Source organism: Macaca fascicularis, chromosome 19 (assembly GCF_037993035.2).
Source record: "Macaca fascicularis isolate 582-1 chromosome 19, T2T-MFA8v1.1".
In the NCBI taxonomy this organism is placed as follows: domain Eukaryota; kingdom Metazoa; phylum Chordata; class Mammalia; order Primates; family Cercopithecidae; genus Macaca; species Macaca fascicularis.
In genome coordinates this window covers 63,952,126-63,970,759 of record NC_088393.1, presented here as the reverse complement: position 1 = coordinate 63,970,759, position 18,634 = coordinate 63,952,126, and the positions used below count along the sequence as shown (strand labels likewise).

General features: G+C 43.4%; 1 protein-coding gene across 2 annotated transcripts in view; it reads right to left on the bottom strand.

Moving 5' to 3' along the window:
* The window catches only part of NLRP5 (NLR family pyrin domain containing 5), a 69,496-nt gene extending 54,838 nt beyond the window's left edge, over window positions 1–14,658 (bottom strand). For both annotated transcript variants that reach the window (XM_074024834.1, XM_045380353.3), the window contains exon 1: window positions 14,626–14,658. The gene's annotated coding sequence lies outside the window, so the exon portion shown is untranslated. The remainder of the gene's footprint in view (window positions 1–14,625) is intronic.
* Window positions 14,659–18,634: the final 3,976 nt, after the last annotated feature.

The window sequence follows — 18,634 nt, the reverse complement described above, 5'->3', positions numbered from 1 at the left end:
ATAATTCCTAAATCTCTCAAATTTCTTTGTCATTATAAGAGCTCTATAAATAGTGACAACCAGTACTGGTTGGCCAGTTAGAGCAAATCTTGTTTGCCCCCACCATTACTTTGTGGTAGACAACAAAGCAATCGAAGGAATACCACGTAGTAAAACATTTTAAAGACTCACATAGACAGCAGCTTGTCATTTTCTGAGGGGCAGTATTGGTGTGAGGTCACCCTTGCTTGACATCTGTGCATTTATAGTTTTTGAGCTACACTTGCAGATACGCAGTAAGGTCCTGTCAAGTCACCTCCCTGGACCTGGAACCATCCACCAAGGGAAAAAATCAGCCTTCAGGGGGGCAGGTTCTCTTAACACTGATTTTTTGCTCTGCTCACTTAGGGCACCTGCTTTATACTCCCTCACCTGCAGGGACAAACTCGTCCCCAGTAGTTAGCCCCTGTCTTTCCTTCTGCCTACAGTTCTTTCCATGGGAAAGTTTTAAGATGGGCTTGCTGAGATTACTTCAATTAATTAGGAGAGTCAGAAGATAACTTATAAAACACACAGAAGAAAATATTTAAAGGAGGGTAGAGATGGGAGACAAGAGCCTAGAGATGTCATGGTAGCTAAAATCTATTCAATGAGGGGTTTTTTTCCTTTTTTTTTTTCCTGACTGAGTCTTGCTGTTGCCCAGGCAGGAGTACAGCGGTGCAGACAGAGCTCACTGCAGCCTTCAACTCCTGGGCTAAAGCAATCTTCCTGCCTCAGCCTTTCTAGTAGCTGGGACCACAGACTTGCTGTCACTGCACCAGCTTTTTTTGTTTGTTTGTTTGTTTTTTTAAGTAGAGACAACGTCTCACTATGTTGCCCAGACTGGTTTCAAACTCCTGGGTTCAAGCAATCCTCTTGCCCTGGCCTCCCAAAGTGTTGGGATTGCAGGCTTGAACTACTGCACCCAGCCAAATTTGAATTTTTTCTTTTCTTTTTTTTTTTTTTTTAGACGGGGTCTCGCTCTGTCACCAGGCTGGAGTGCACTTGCGCAATCTCGGCCCACTGCAACCTGTGCCTCCCAGGTTCAAGCGATTCTCCTGCCTCAGCCTCCTGAGTAGCTGGGATTACAGGTGTGCACCACCACACCCAGCTAATTTGTGTTTTTAGTAGAGACAGGGTTCACCATGTTGGCCAGGATAGTCTAGATCTCTTGACCTCGTGATCCACTAGCTTCCCAAAGTGCTAGGATTACAGGTGTGAGCCACCGCACCCCACCAGGTTTGACTATTTCTAACCCTGTTCTGATTTAATAATTTGCTTTACAAGATGAGGCGATACCTGTGGGTACACGTTTTCCCGAGGCGCAGGAAACAGGTTATCACAAATACCCTCTTTAGGGGAAGGGCCTCTGAAAAGAATGGAGGTGACAGTCCCTGGACAACTGTCACTGAAAAGAGTGGAGACATGGTATTCCCTGGACAACTGTTACTGAAATGAGTGGAGAGGTGACAGTCCGTGGACAAGTGTCACTGAAAAGAGTGGACAGGTGGCATTCCCTGGAGAACTGTCACTGAAAAGAATGGAGAGGTGACAGTCCCTGGAGAACTGCCACTGAAATGAGTGGACAGGTGGCAGTCCCTGGACAACTGTCACTGAAAAGAGTGGAGAGGTGGCAGTCCCTGGACAACTGTCACTGAAAAGAGTGGAGAGGTGGCAGTCCCTGGAGAACTGTCACTGAAAAGAGTGGACAGGTGGCAGTCCCTGGACAGCTGTCATTGAAGAGTGGAGAGGTGGCAGTGCCTGGACAACTGTCACTGAGAAGAGTGGAGAGGTGGCAGTGCCTGGACAACTGTCATTGAAGAGTGGAGAGGTGGCAGTCCCTGGACAACTGTCACTGAAACGAGTGGCGAGGTGACAGTCCCTGGACAACTGTCATGGGTTGACCAACTTCCTGGAGGAGCGAATATGGCTTTTTCCTGAATTCTTTTTCTTTCTACCGCGGGGAGCGTTCTGCCACAACGGATTGCTAATAACATTGCAGCCAACAGCAGCTAAGGCAGGGAATTAGATCCACGTGTCACGGTACCAAGGCTGAGGGTTGCTTTCCTCATAGGTAACTCAACTCTAAGAGGCTGTCGATGCCTCCTGTAGTGATCCGCAGAGCAGAGCAACAGCTCCAAGTTCAAGTCCTTCTGCAACCTTCATCATACATCCCCATGGAAAGTACCTGAACATCTAAGGCTGGGCTCTCCTCTGGAAGCTGGAAATCAGAGTACCTGCCTCTTCAAGGATTACTGTGGGGTTTCAGTGAAGCAACAAGTGAGGCAGAAGGGCTGGCACAGAACATGCATGGGAACCCTGACCACCACCTGCTCTAAAGCTACCCGACAGACCGAGATGTCCTGAGCAGAACAGTATGTTACAGCACACAAGTACTTAGGCTTAAGACGCTACTGCCGAGGAAGGCAGATCACCTGAGGTCAGGAGTTCGAGACCAGCCTGGCTAACATGGTAAAACCCCATTTCTACTAAAAATACAAAAAATTAGCCAGGCATGGTGGCATGCACCTGTAACCCCAGCTACTCGGGAGACTAAGGCAGGAGAATCACTTGAACCCGGGAGGCAGAGGTTGCAGTGAGCCGAGATTGTGGCATTGCACTCCAGCTTAGGCAACAAGAGCAAAACTCTGTCCGCCTCCCCCCGCCCCACCCCCAGAAAAAAAAAAAAAGATTTAGTAGGATCTCAATTATGCGGATTCTAAAACAATCAAATTCATAGCAGCAGAGGGTAGAATGGTGGTTGCCAGACTGGGGGGAAAATGGGGAAAAAGGAAATGTTGATGAAAAGATACAATCAAGTTTCAGTTAGATCAGAGAAATGAGTTTTAGGGATCCCCTGCACAGCATGGCAACTAGAGTTAATAATGATGTATTTAACCTGCCATGGAATTCAAGAAAAGATGTATTAATATACACTCCAAAATTGCTAAAAGTAGATTTTAAACATCCTCACCACAAAAAGTAACTAAGGCGATGGACATGTTAGTTTTTTTTCTGCAGTATATACATATATCAGAACATCACATTGTTCCCCGCAAATATATACAATTATTGTCAATTAAAAATAAAAGTGGATTTAGGATTGCTTCGATTTGTCAATCTGCGGGTGAGACTAAAGTGTGTGTGTATATATATATATACACACATATATGTTTTGAGATGGTCTCGCATTGTTTTCCGGGCTGGAGTACAGTGGCACAATCTCAACTCACTGCAACCTCCGCCTCCTGGGTTGAAGCAATTCTCCTGCCTCAGTCTCCCAAGTAGCTGGGATTACAGGCACCTGCCACTACGCCAGGCTAATTTTTTGTATTTCTAGTAGAGACGGGATTTTACTAGGTTGACCAGGCTGGTCTCAAACTCCTGACCCTGTGACTCGCCCACCTCAGCTTCCCAAAGTGCTGGGATTACAGGTATGAGCCACCACACCTGGTCTCATATATACTTTTAGAGACAGGGTCTCAACTCTGTCCCCCAGGCTGGAGTGCAGTGACTGTCATAGCTCGCCATAGCCTTGAACTCCTGGGCTCAAGTGATCTTCCTGCCTCAGACTCCCAAGTAGCTGGGACTACAGGTGCATACCACCACACCTGGTTTCTTATATTTTTCTAATTTTAGAATGTCTGAAATTCAGGACTGAGATAAGATAAATCTAATCCAATCTTTGTAATTCCTACTTCATTTCATTAAAAGAGGAAAGGTTTTCATTAACCCACCTACCCTCGGGGAAAGATGTTTTGTTTCTTTGTGTGTGTGTGCTACTGTGGTTGTTTTGACTATTTTGATTATAATAAAACTGTTTGTAAGAGTAGATAGTACTTCCTGCCCCTCTACCTCCAACATTCAGAGAATAAAACAATATAGCTTCAATGGATGTATAAATAGTATCAACAGAAACACTTTACAACTTAGGACTAGATATCCTTCAAATTTATATATATATATATATATATATATATATATATTTTTTTTTTTTTTTTTTTTTTTTTTTTTTTTGAGATAGAGCGTCACTCTGTCACCCAGGCTGGAGTCCAGTGGTGCAGTCTCAGCTCACTGCAACTGCTGCCTTCTGGGCTCAGGTGATCCTGCTGCCCCAGCCTCCCAAGTAGCTGGAATTACAGGTGTCCACTACCATACCCAGCTAATTTTTTGGTATTTTAACCAAAATTTTTGGTGTTTTGGTATTTTTGGTAGAGATAGACTTTTACCATCTTGGCTAGGCTGGTCTCGAACTCCTGTCCTGAAGTAATCTGCCCACCTTGGCCTCCCAGAGTGCTGGGATTACAGGCATGAGCCACCTTGCCCAGCTATCTTTTAAACTTTTACAGAACTCATACCAATTCTTCTCAAACTATTCCGAGAATTGAAGGGAAGGGAATTCTTCCTGATTCTATGAACCAAGCACTGTCCTGATACCAAAACTAGACAAGGACACACACACAAAAACTACAGGCCAGTATCTCTCATGAACATAGATGCAAAAATCTTTGACAAAATTCTAGCTAACCAAATCTAAGAACACATCAAAAAGATCATTCCCCATGATCAAGTGGGATTCATCTCAGGGACTCAAGGATGGTTCATCAGCAGAATGAAGGACAAAAACCACACGATCATCAAGACATGCAGAGAAAGCATTTGATAAAATTCAATGTTTACAAGAAAAAAACATTTACAAGAAAAAAACCCCATCAAAAAGTGGGTGAAGAATATGAACAGACACTTCTCAAAAGATGACATTTATGCAGCCGACAGACACGTGAAAAAATGCTCATCATCACTGGCCAGAGAAATGCTAATCAAAACCACAATGAGATACCATCTCACACCAGTTAGAATGGTGATCATTTAAGAAGTCAGGAAACAACAGGTGCTGGAGAGGATGTGGAGAAATAGGAACACTTTTACACTGTTGGTGAGACTGTAAACTAGTTCAACCACTGTGGAAGACAGTGTGGCGATTCCTCAAGGATCTAGAACTAGAAATACCATTTGATCCAGCCATCCCATTACTGGGTATATACCCAAAGGATTATAAATCATGCTGCTATAAAGACACATGCACACGTATATTTATTGTGGCACTATTCATAATAGCAAAGACTTGGAACCAACCCAAATGTCCATCAATGATAGAGTGCATTAAGAAAATGTGGCACATATACACCATGGAATACTATGCAGCCATAAAAAAGGATGAGTTCATGTCCTTTGTAGGGACATGGATGCAGCTGGAAACCATCATTCTCAGCAAACTATCACAAGAACAGAAAACCAAACACTGCATGTTCTCACTCATAGATGGGAATTGAACAATGAGATCACTTGAACACAGGAAGGGAAACATCACACACTGGGGCCTGTCGTGGGGTGGGGGAAGTGGGGAGGGATAGCACTAGGAGATACACCTAATGTAAATGATGAGTTAATGAGTGCAGCAAACCAACATGGCACATGTATACATATGAAACAAACCTGCACGTTGCACACATGTACCCTAGAACTTAAAGTATATATAAAAAAGATGAAGAAAGAAAAAAAATTCAACATCCCTTTATGGCAAAACACAGAAGCAGCATAACTCAGAACAATAAAGGCCATATATGACAAACCCACAGCTAGCATTATACTGAATGTGGAAAAGAAGAAAGCCTTTCCTCTAAGAACTGGCACACAGGGTGCCTACTTCTACCACTCCTATTTAACACAGTACTGGAAGTCCTAGCCGGAGCAATTAGGGAAGAAAAAGGGCATCAAAATTGGAGAAGAAGTCAAATTGTTCTTGTTTGCAGGCAATATAATCTTACATTTAGAAAAGCCTACAGACTTCACCAAAAGACCGAGAACTGATAAATGAATTCAGTAAAGTTGCAGAATCAACATACAAAGAATGCCGATTTTTGGATAAATTTTTCAGTATGATGCAAGTTTTTGCATAATAAATGAACTCAGTATGATGCAAAAATCAACATAAAAAACAGTAGCCTTTCTACACACCAATAATGAACTAGCTGAAAAAGAAAGCATTGTCCTTTATAATAGCTGCAAAAAATACCTAGAAATACATTTAACTAAGGAGGTAAGAAATATCTATAGTAAAAAACCACAGAATACTGAAAAAAATTGAAGAGGGAACATAAAAATGGAGACATCTACTGCTCATGGATTAGAAGAATGTTGTTAAAATGACCATCCTACCCAAAGCAATCTACAGATTCAATGCAATCCCTATCAAAACATCAATGACATTCTTCACAGAAATAGAAAAACAATCCTAAGATTTGTATAGAACCACAAAAGATCCCAAATAGCCCAATTTTGAGCAAAAGAACAAAGTTGGAGGTATATTACCTGACTTCAAAATATACTACCACAAAGCTATAGTAACCAAAACAGCGTGGCACTGTCATGAAAACAGATGTAGACCAATGGAATACAGAACTCAGAAATCCATGTATTTACAGCCAACTCATTTCTTTAATATATTGCTCAGGATTTGTTAGAATATTTTAATATTTAAATTTTTTAATATACTTTAAGTTCTAGGGTACATGTGCACAACATGCAGGTTTGTTACATATGTATACATGTGCCATGTTGGTTTGCTGCACCCATTAACTCACCATTTGCATTAGGTATTTCTCCTAATACTATCCCTCCCCCATCTCCCTACCCTACGACAGGCCCCAGTGTGTGATGTTCCCTGCCATGTGTCCAAGCGTTCTCATTGTTCAATTCCCACCTGTGAGTGGGAACATGCGGTGTTTGGTTTTCTGTCCTTGCGATAGTTTGCTCACAATGATGGTTTCCAGCTTCATCCATGTCCCTACAAAGGACATGAACTTATCCAACTCATTTTCAAAGGCACCAAGATTAGGGAAAGCATGCTCTGTTCATTAAGTGGTACTGAGAAAACTGGATAACCATAGGCAGAATGAAACTAGACCCCCGTCTCTCACCATATACAAAAATCAACTCAAGACAGATTAAGCACTGAAACACAAGACTTGAAACAATAAAACTAGCAGAAGAAAACACAGGGAAATCTCTTCTGAATACTAGTAGAGGGGAATATTTTGTGGCTAAGACTTCAAAAGGACAGGCAACAAAAGCAAAAATAGACCAATGGGACTACATCCAACTAAAGAGCTTCTGTATAGCAAAGGAAATGGTCCAAGAGTAAGAGACAACCTGGCCGGGCACGATGGCTCACGCCTGTAACCCCAGCACTTTGGGAGGCCCAGGCAGGTGGATCATGAGGTGATGAGATCGAGACCATCCTGGCCAACATGGTGAAACCCCAATTCTACTAAAAATACAAAAATTAGCTGGGTGTGGTGGTACGTGCCTGAAATTCCAGCTACTGGGGAGGCTGAGGCAAGAGAATCGCTTGAACTAGGGGGTCAGAGGTTGCAGTGAGCCGAGACCGCGCCACTGCACTACAGCCTGGGTGAGAGCAAGACTCTGCCCACCCCCCCCCCCAAAAAAAAAGAAAAAACCTGCAGAATGGGAGAAAATATTTGCAAAATAATCATCTGGCAAGGGACTAATACCCAGAATATAAGAGGAACTCAAACAACTGTATAGCAAAACTCCAAGTAATCCATTAAAAATGTGAGCCAAAACCTGAACAGACATCTCTCAAAAGACCAACAGATGAAAAAAGATTCAGCATTGCTCATCATCACAACCTCACTGTGGTTTTGATTTGCATTTCCCTCTAGTTAGAATGGCTATTATCAAAAAAGACCAAAAATAAATGCTGGCAACGATGCGGAGAAAGCAGCTCCTCTCCACGGTTGGTGGAAATGTAAATTAGCACAGCCTTTGTGGAAAATAGTTGTCTCAAAAACCTGAAAATACATTAATACCGTATGATCCAGTGATCTGGTGATTTACCCGAAGTGTATCAAAAGCCCGTCTGCACTCCCACGTTTACCATCCCCACTATTCACAATAGCTAAGATACGCAATCTACCTGTCCATCAACAGACAAACGGATCAAGAGAATGCGGTACACACACAAGGGAACACGATTCAGCCTTCAAAAAATCCTGCCATTTGTGAAAATATGGATGAGTCTGTAGTTCATTATGTGAAGCAAAATAAATCAGGCATGGAAAATTAAATACTGCATATATTTTACTCATATGTGGGAGTTAAACTGAGCGAATGGGACCATGGAAGTAGGGGATATAATTGTGTGTATTAAGGCTGGGCAGGGGAGGGGCAGGGGAGGGGCAGGGGAGGGGCAGGGGAGGGGCAGGGGAGGGGCAGGGGAGGGGCAGGGGAGGGGCAGGGGAGGGGCAGGGGAGGGGCAGGGGAGGGGCAGGGGAGGGGCAGGGGAGGGGCAGGGGAGGATGGCTCATGGGTGCTGAGATTACAGGTAGACGGGAGAAACAGGTGCAGGCACTCTGCAGCACTGCAGGTGAATATGGTGAACCATAACTGATTGTCTATCCTCAAGAAGCTAGAAGGGAGGATTGAGTGTTAACACCACAAATGTTTGGGTGATGAATATGCTAAGTCCCCTGATTTGATCATGACACACTGTATACAGGTATCAAAATATCACTCTCGGGCCGAGCACGGTGGCTCATGTCTGTAATCCCAGCACTTTGGGAGGCTGAGGCGGGTCAATCACCTGAGGTCGGGAGTTCGAGACCAGCCTGATCAACACAGAGAAACCCCCTTTCTACTAAAAATACACAATTAGCCAAGCATGGTGGCAGGCGCCTGTAATCCCAGTTACTCTGGAGGCTGAGGCGGGAGAATCGCTTGAACCTGGGAGGCGGAGGTTGTGGTGAGCCGAGATTGCGCCACTGCACCCCAGCCTGGGCAACAAGAGTGAGAATCCATCTCAAAAAAAAAAAAAAAAAAAAATATGTACAGCTATGTGTCAACTAAAATAAAGGAAAAACTGCAGCAAATACATATTTTTGACAAAGATCAGGGGTCAGCAAATCTCCCGAAAGGAGCCAGGCATCTTAGGATTTGGGGGCCATTTGCTCTCTGCCACCACTGCTTAGCTGTTCCTGTGTTATGAAAGTAGTTGCAGACAATTTGTCAACAAAGGAGAAAAGCTATGTTCCAATAAATCTTTATTTGCAAAGGACTGGATTTGACACACAAGCCCTACAGGGAAACCCGTAAGAATGTTAGCTGTCATTATCAAAAAGTCAAAAAACAGATGCTGCTGAGGTTGTGGGAAAAAAGGTAATGCTTACACAGTGTTGATGGGAGTATAAACCAGTTCAGCCATTGTGGAAAGCAGTGTGGAGATTCCTCAAAGAGCTAAAAGCAGAAGTAGCATTGGACCCAGCAATCCCATTACTGGATATATATACTAAGAAGAATATAAAGCATTCTATCATCAACACACATGCGTGCGAATGTTCGCTGCAGCACTGTTCACAATAGCGAAGACGTGGAGTCAACCTAAATGCCCATCAAGGGCAGACTGGATAAAGAAAACGTGGTACATGTACACCATGGAACACTATGCAGCCATAAAAAGGAATGAGATGTCTTTCGTGGGAACATGGATGGAACTGGAGGCCATCATGCAGAGCAAACTAAGACAGGAACAGAAAACCAAATACTACATGTCCTCACAAGTAGGAGCTCAATCAGAACACTTGGACACAAAGAGAGGAATAACAGATAATGGGGTCTACTTGAGGGTGGAGGGTGGGAGGAGGGTGAGCAGCAGAAAAAAAATAACTATTAGGTACTGGGCTTAATACCTGGGTGATCAAACAGTCTGTACAACAAACCCCCATTACATAAGTTTACCTGTGTAACAAACAAGTGTACATGTAACAAACCTTCACATATACCCCCAAAACTAAAAGGTAAAAAAAGAATGTTAGCTGTCAGCACTTCAGTTTTGTATTCTCTCCACTATTCTTTATATTTGACATTTCACTATTATTTATATTTACCTAATTTATATTTGCTAGGAAAACAATCAGCTAAAGAAGAGGTATAAAAGTGGAACAAGGGTGAAAATTAACATTTGTATGTAGGTATGTATGCCTCGTAAATTACTTGAACAATTTTAAATTATATGCAGTTATTAAACTGGGCTGGTAACAAATATAACTATAAAAATCTCACACAAAATCTAATAACCAGTTAAACATGAGATCAAATGAACAGCAACTATAGAGGTAAAAAACGTGCGTAATTTAGAAAAGTGGCATATCTGTTTTGAGGGCCTTAAAATACTGCTGCTAGATGAAAAGCTTGATGGTGAGGCAGAGGCAGACTCCCAGCACACCAACGATCCTCCATCAGCATAATGTCATCCAAGAAGTCCTGCCGATATTTTTGTCAGGACAAGAAACTATTTCTGTGAAAAGCCAAAACCCGACAAGAGAACTCTAAAAAATGTTATTCACTCTGTTGATGTCCAGGCTGGACTTCAACATCGAAGACAGAAGGTCACCATTTCCTGGGGCTGCACACAGATGTGCTAAATTTTGAAATATTTATGTCCATGAATTCCTACTTTACATTTAGCCCCCAAATAATGAGCAAATGGAATAGAAGGTCTCAATCGAATGGTATAAAAGAGACAAGATGACAGATTAATTCAATACAGTGCCCTCCTCCCTCCAGAAAAACAAACAAATCTTTCAAGTCCCCTTGAAAAAACTGCTGCAAATTTGAGACTATGACAAAGAATGCATTATGTAAACAGCTCTTCCGACCCATGATAATGATGAATAGCTCAGTATATTAAAATAATTTTTCTTTTTTTTTTTTTTTGAGATGGAGTTTTGCTTTTGTTGCCCAGGCTAGAGTACAGTGGTGTGATCTCGGCTCACTGCAACCTTCACCCCTCCTGGGTTCAAGTGATTCTCCTGCCTCAGCCTCCCCAGTAGCTGGGATTACAGACAGCCACAACCACGCCCGGCTAATTTGTATATTTTTATTGGGGGGGGGGTTTCGCCATGTTGGTCAGGCTGGTCTTGAACCTCTGACCTCAGATGATCCACCTGCCTCAGCCTCCCAAAGTGCTGGGATTATAGGCATGAGCCACTGTGCCTAGCCTATTAGAAGGATTTTGAAGAGTTAAAAACCTGCATATGACTTTTGCAATCCCAGCACTTTGGGACCCTGAGGCAGGTGGATCACCTTAGGTCAGGAATTCGAGACCAGCCTGGCCAACATGGTGAAACCCCATCTCTACTAAAAATACAAAAATTAGCTGGGTGTGGTGGCACATGCCTGTAATCCTAGCTACTCAGAAGGCTGAGGCAGGAGAATTGCTTGAACCCGGGAGGCAGAGGTTGCAGTGAGCCAAGATCGTGCCACTGCACTCCAGCCTGGACATAGAGTAAGACACTGTCCAAAAAAAAAAAAAAAGGAAAATAAAAGAAAAAAAAGAAAAAGAGAAAAACAGCATATGACTCTTAAATGTACTTTAAAAAAAATGTTATTACTGATAGTCAAAATGATGTACCACGTTTGACATGTGAGGCTGACAATGTCCACAATGCATGACTGGACCCTGCTTTGTGATGGGTGAAGGAAAACGTGCTCCTACATTAGTGGAAGTGTAAATGCATGCCATCCTTTTGGACGGTACTTTGGCAATCTTTACCCATTTTAATTGTAAATATTAGACCCAGCCTTGTGTAAAGCAGCAAGACCGAAGACCATTTAGGAGTCGGTTAATAACAGGTGGATTAATTTAAGCACCAACGTACCCTGCGTCCTTAAAAATGCACAAGGATCAGCACAGAAAGGTGCCCCACCTGTAAGGCTCTCAACACCACACACACGCGCACAACGCCTTTGGGTGAGGAGCAGAAAATAGGGAGGAGACACTAAGAGGGGCAGGGAAGGACACACTTCACACCACATCTTCTCGTATTGCTGCTTTCAAATTAATACTGAAAAAGGCTGGGCGCGGTGGCTCATGCCTGACATCCCAGAACTTTGGGAGCCTGAAGTGGGTGGATCACCTGGGTCAGGAGTTCGAGACCAGCGCTGCCAACATGGTGAAACCTAGTCTCTACTAAAAATACAAAAATTAGCCAGGCTTGGTTGTGGGCACCTGCAATCCCAGCTACTCAGGAGGCTGAGGCAGGAGAATCGCTTGAATCCGGGAGGTGAAGGTTGCAGTGAGCCGAGATTGTGCAACTGTACTCCAGCCTGGGTGACAGACGGAGACTCCATCTTAAAACACACACACACACACACACACACAAAAAAACCCAAATCACCAAATTAATACTAAAAAGTACCTCCCATTAAAAAATCATTTTAGTAGAAGCTAAGTAGACATAAAGGAATTTCACCAAAACAATAGAGGTATTCTTACCAGTACCCATTCATGGAAGGCCAAAAACCTAGGTACACGTGAACACTGATAGAACATTGAAGTTTATGTGCTGTGTTGCTCCAAATAGAACCATAGCAAGAAAATAAGCTTTTCTACACATTCCTATAAATATTTAGGGACCATGTTGGTCATTGGTAAACGGAAAAATACTTATTTCTGAGCACCTGTTTAAAAGCTAACATCCTAACCACAGAACAATTAACATTTTCTAGGTTTTCCTACCCCTTCTAAGTTAACAAAAAGCACCTGGATACATGGAAATTGAAAGCAAAACACACAAGACAAAGACTCTCAATGCAGGCAATGAAATTAAGAGGGGAAGGTTATTTAAGAGAGAATGAATTTCGGACTGTCATATGTCAACACTTCTATATATACATAATTTGAATTAAACATTTGCCTTACCACACTGCACAATCCTTTGAAGGGGCTGGAGGACCAAGAAGTGAACCAGGGCTGTCAAAACCAACAAAAACCTCAGGGGCGGGTAAGGAAATGAGTGTGGTCTGGGGACGGTGATTTTATTTTTAGGGTGAGGTGATTGAGCAAGTTCATACGTTCAGAGCTGAGAATAAAGGTAGAAGCAGCAAGATGACAAAGACTCTTGTCTATATCCTGCCTTAGGTGACTCAAAGCATTTCATTTCAACTTTATGTAGCAGATACAGTTTTTCTTCTTGACATGGAGTCTTGCTCTGTCGCCCAGGCTGAAGTGCAGTGGCGTGATCTCAGCTCACTGCAACCTCCACCTCCCAGGTTCAAGCAATTCTCCTGCCTCAGCCTCCCGAGCAGCTGGGATTACAGGTGTCCACCACACTCAGCTAATTTTTTTTTTTTTTCAGTAGAGGCGGAGTTTCACCATGTTGGCCAGGCAGGTCTCGAACTCCTGACCTCAGGTAATCTGCCCGCCTCTACCTCCCACAGTGCTGGGTTACAGGCGTGAGCCACCACGCCCGGCCTTACATGGCGTATTAATATACAAAGGGCATCGCCGTCCTCACTCCAGAGTTCGAAGCTGAGGTTCTGTGATGTTGACTGGGTTGCTCTGTTTTAGGGGAAGGTGCATTAATGCATACGGGATGATAACGCCCTGTATTTCCCTTGAACTGATTAATCAAGCCCCAGAGAAAGATGACTGGATGGTGTAGGGATTAATTTGGGATAGGCATGGTCACTTTCTCCTGAGTGAAGTCAGGTGGGTGAGGAGTTGGGGAGAAGTTTTTCAAGTCCAGGCAGGATTACAGCCGGAAGGAGGTAAAGGAAAGCTGCTGGTTGAGGTTATTTTCTGAGGATGAGTGACTTCCCTAAGCTCGCACTTTGTCGCTATGCTTTTTCTACAGACCGACCTCTCCCACCACACCTTTCTACGCAGGTGTCCTGAATGATAAGAAGCAGTTAAGATTACAGGGCTGGAAGTCTCAGACCCAGTTTTGAATATTGATTTGCCGCTTTCTGCCCCAGGCAAGACATTTAATTTCTCTGGGGCTCAGCTTCCTCCCTTGGTAAACAGGACAAACAACACTGTCAGAATTATACGGCATTTCAGTAACTAAGTTACAGTTAACATATTATTAGCACAATTAGCACCGTAACACCCCCCACCCCAGACTCCTACTAAATGCACACATTTGCTAACCCTGACATTCAAGTCGCAGTACCCCCACTCTGTATTCTATTTATTTTTGAGATGGAGTCTCACTCTGTCACCCAGTCTAGAGTGCAGTGGCGTGACCCTGGCTCACTGCAACCTCTGCCTCCTGGGTTCAAGCAATTCTCCTTCCTCAGCCTCCCTAGAAGGTGGGATTATAGGCGCCTGCCACCACGCCCGGCTCATTTTTGTATTTTTATTAGAGACAAGGATTTCACCATGTTGGCCAGGTTGGTCTTGAACTCCTGACCTCAGATGATCCACCTGCCTCGGCCTCCTGAAGTGCTGGGTTTACAGGTATGAGCCACTGTGCCCAGCCCTCTGTACTGTATTTTAGACCAAATGTCTGGAAAGGACGAGAGACTTACCTAAATATCCCAAGTAAATATGAGGTTTTAGGAGAAGATCTTTACAGCAAAATGGGGTAACTGGACTTTGTTCTTTCGAGGAACCCTTTGGTCCCGGGCTTTGAGCAGCCAAAAGGGAGAGGGTGGGGGCGCCTAGTAAGCTCAATATGCAAGTTCTAATCAGCAGTGGAGAACAAAAGCGGGAAGGACAAGGAGCAAGACAAGAGGAATACTCACCAACTTCACACCTCGCCTCCAAGAGCAGGTCCTGCGCTGGGCCAACTGGCAATCACAGAAAAAAGGCGGCCACGCCCAGCTCCGTGCCCACGAGGCGATAATCCTTGGGGAGCGCTGAGCCCGTGATGTTGCTGCTGCCTATTGGCAGCAACCGGCTCTGAACGACCAGCCCCAGGGAACAGGCACTTTTCTGCACCTGTGTGCACCATTTACAGGTGCTGCTGCTGCCAAGAGGCTGCCTTGCCCCCACACACCTGCGCTCAGGGTGCCCGGATGCTAACAGCCTTCAGCTGGCTGTCCCGGAGCAATTAGTGTATGTGTGTGTGTGTGTGTGTGAGAGAGAGAGAGACAGAGAGAGTGCATGTGTGTGGGAGAGAGTGTGTGAGAAAGAATGTGCAAGACAGAGACTGTGTGTATGAGAGAGAGACAGAGAGAGTGCATGTGTGTGAGAGAGTGTGTGTGAGAACGTGCAAAACAGAGACAGTGTGTGAGAGAGACAGAGAGTGCATGTGTGTGAGAGTGTGTGTGTGAAAGAATGTGCAACACAGAGACAGTGTGTGTGAGAGACAGAGAGAGTGCGTGTGTGAGAGTGTGTGTGTGAGAAAGAATGTGCAAGACAGAGACAGTGTGTGTGTGAGAGACAGAGAGAATGCATGTGTGTGTGTGAGAGTGTTCAAGACAGAGACAGTGTGTGAGAGAGAATGTGTGTGAGACAGTGTGTGTGCATGTGAGAGTGTGTGTGAGACAGAGTGTGAGAGACTGTGTGTGAGTGTGAGTGTGAGAGAGACAGTGTGTGAGAGAGGATGTGTGTGAGACAGTGTGTGTGCATGTGAGAGTGTGTGTGAGACAGAGTGTGAGAGACTGTGTGTGAGTGTGAGAGTGTGTGAGAGAGACAGTGTGTGAGAGAGGATGTGTGTGAGACAGTGTGTGTGAGAGACTGTGTGTGAGAGTGTGTGAGACTGTGTGTGTGAGAGAGTATGTGTGAGAGTGTGTTTGTGAGAGAGACAGAGTGTGTGTATGAGTGTGTGAGAGAGACAGTGTGTGTGTATGTGTGTGTGTGTGTGTGTTGGGTGCCCTTATTTTACACAATCCGGAAGTTGCACTTGGCTTTTTTGTGTGTGTGTATATTGACAAATTATAATTGTATATTCTCGTGGGGTCCAGTGTGATCTATGTACACAATGTCAAATGGTTAAATCAAGCTAACAAACACACATCTGTTGCCTTGAATACTTATTTTTTTTTGTGGTGAGAACACTTGAAATGTACTCCCTTAGCAATCTTGAAACAGAAGTTTATACTTTTGATAAAGTCCAATGTATTTAGTTTTAGTTTGTTTTGATGTGGACTCTTGCTCTGTGACCCAGGCTGGAGTGCTCAGTGCAAACTCCACCTCCCGGGTTCAAAGGATTCTCCTGCCTCAGCCTCCTGAATAGCTGGAACTACAGGTGTGCACCACCACGCCCGGCTAATTTTTGAATTTTTAGTAGAGAGGGTGTTTCACTATGTTGGCCAAACTGATCTCGAACTCCTGACGACAGGTGATCCACCAGCCTCGGCCTCCCAAAGCGCTGGGATTACAGGCATGAAATACTGTGCCTGGCCAAACGTGTTTGAAAATTCCATTTGAAGAATTTATGGTGAACGCATATTAAATTTATGGGCTCTCCTTAGGTCATGAATGTCTTCTGATTAGTTCACTTTTAGAAAGTATAGCATCTTTCCTTTCACATTTAGATTTATACTATACTCGGAATTAATTTTGTATATGGTATGAGGTAGGAATTCAGATTTTTTTCTTCTATGTGTGACCAATCAATTTAGCACCATTTGTTAAAATACTACCCTTTGCCTAGTCTTTTGGAGTGTCGGTTTGTCAGAAGTCACATGATCATGTTTGTGACCTTCTGTTCTAGACTCTATTGTTTCCCAAGTATATTTCTCCAATCTCTAATTAAATGCATGGAAAATACCATATTGTGCTAGCTATCCTGAACTCTTTGTATTTCTTTTTTCTCTTTTTCTTTTTTTCTTTTTTTGAGACGGAGTCTTGCACTGTCACCCGGGCTGGAGTGCAATGGCATGATCTCAGCTCACTGCAACCTCCGCTTCCCCGGTTCAAGCGATGCTCCTACCTCAACCTCCCGAGTAGCTGGGATTACAGGCACCTGCCACCACGCCTGGCTAATTTTTTGTATCTTTAGTAGAGATGGGGTTTTGCCTTGTTGGCCAGGCTGGTCTTGAACTCCTGACCTTGTGATCCGCTCACCTGGGCCTCCCAAAGTGCTGGGATTACAGGCGTGAGCCACTGTGCTTGGCCACTTTTCTTCACATACTTTAGAATTTGCCTGTAAATTTCCATTAGTGTACTTTGGGCATTTTATGGTCATTGCAATAACTTTATGAATACAGCCGAGGAAAACTGTCATCTTTGAAAGACAGTGTTCCTATTCATGAAGTTTGTATATTTCTCCATTTATTAGGTATTCTTTATTTTTGTCTTTTGAGACAGGGCCTCACTTTGTTGCCCAGGCTGGAGTGCAGTGGTGCAAACATGGTTTACTGCAGCCTTGACCTCCTGGGCTCAAGTGATTCTCCCACTTGGCCTCCCAAAGGGGTGGGATTACAGGCGTGAGCCACTAGGCCTGGCCAAGGCACATCTTTTTTTTTCTTTTTCTTTTTCTTTTTTTTTGAGACAGAGTTTTGTTCTTGTTGTCCAGGCTGGAGTGCAATGGTGTGATCTCGGCTCAACGCAACCTCTACCTCCTGGGTTTAAGGTATTCTCCTGCCTCAGCCTCAGGAGTAGCTGGGACCACAGGTATGCACCACCACGCCCGGCTAATTTTGTATTTTAAGTAGAGACTGGGTTTATCCATGTTGGCCAGGCTGGTGTCAAATTCCTGACCTCGTGATCCACCCGCCTCGGCCTCCCAAAGTGCTGGGATTATAAGCCTGAGCCACCGCACCCAGCCACAACTTTTATTAAGTTTATTCCTATTTGAGATTATTGATACCAGTATAAAAGAAATGTTGTTATGCTTTTAAAAACTGCTTAATAGTACATAGGAATACATTTTTATTTTCATATATCGAGTTGTTGTGTGTAGGATCTTATTAAATTCACTTTTTGTTATTTTTTAATCCCCCGGGTTTACCAGGCTTATCAGTTCTTGTTCTACATATGCAATCATATTGTTTGTGAAAAATGACAGCTTTATTTCCATCTTTATAATGTTGTATTTATTATTCCTCTTATTGCCTTGTTACACTGACTAGGACCTCCAGTACGAAGTTAAATAAAAGTTGTGACAGTGGCTGGTTCCTTTTCTTTCTGTCTCACTGTTATGTTAGGGAAAGAATTTTCACTACTCTCCAATAAACATGTCAGCAGTAATTTTTTAGAAGCCCTTCCTCAAATTAAATAAGTCACCATCGGTTCCAAGTTTGCTAAGTGTTGTTTAAAAATCATAAATTGATGTTGAATTTTATCAACTTTTTTTTTTTTTTTTTTTGCGTCTACTAGGTTGGTCTTCCTGAATCTGAAATAGTTCCTGCCGACTTTGTGTTCTTGTTCTTTTATGTCACTGAGGCCCTGTCATGTTTATCTCAGCACATTCTATCCGCAGGCACGTGATATCCATTTGTCTTCTTATTGGTTATGTTAACTTTGAGCACTTGGCTAAGGCACCATCTGCCCTGTTTTCCCACTACTCTTACTTTGTAATTCACATGTAGTTTCTGGGGAGAACCTTAAAGACTCGTGAGTACACTGAGTCTCCATCTACTGGTTTCAGCACCTCCTGATGGTTTCTCTAATGCCACCTTTCTTTCTTTCTTTCTTTCTTTCTTTCTTTCTTTCTTTCTTTCTTTCTTTCTTTCTTTCTTTCTTTTCTTTTCTTTCTTTCTTTCTTTCTTTTTTCTTTCTTTCTTTTCTTTCTTTCTTTTCTTTCTTTTCTTTTTCTTTCTTTCTTTCTCTTTCTCTCTTTCTCTCTTTCTCTCTTTCCTTCCT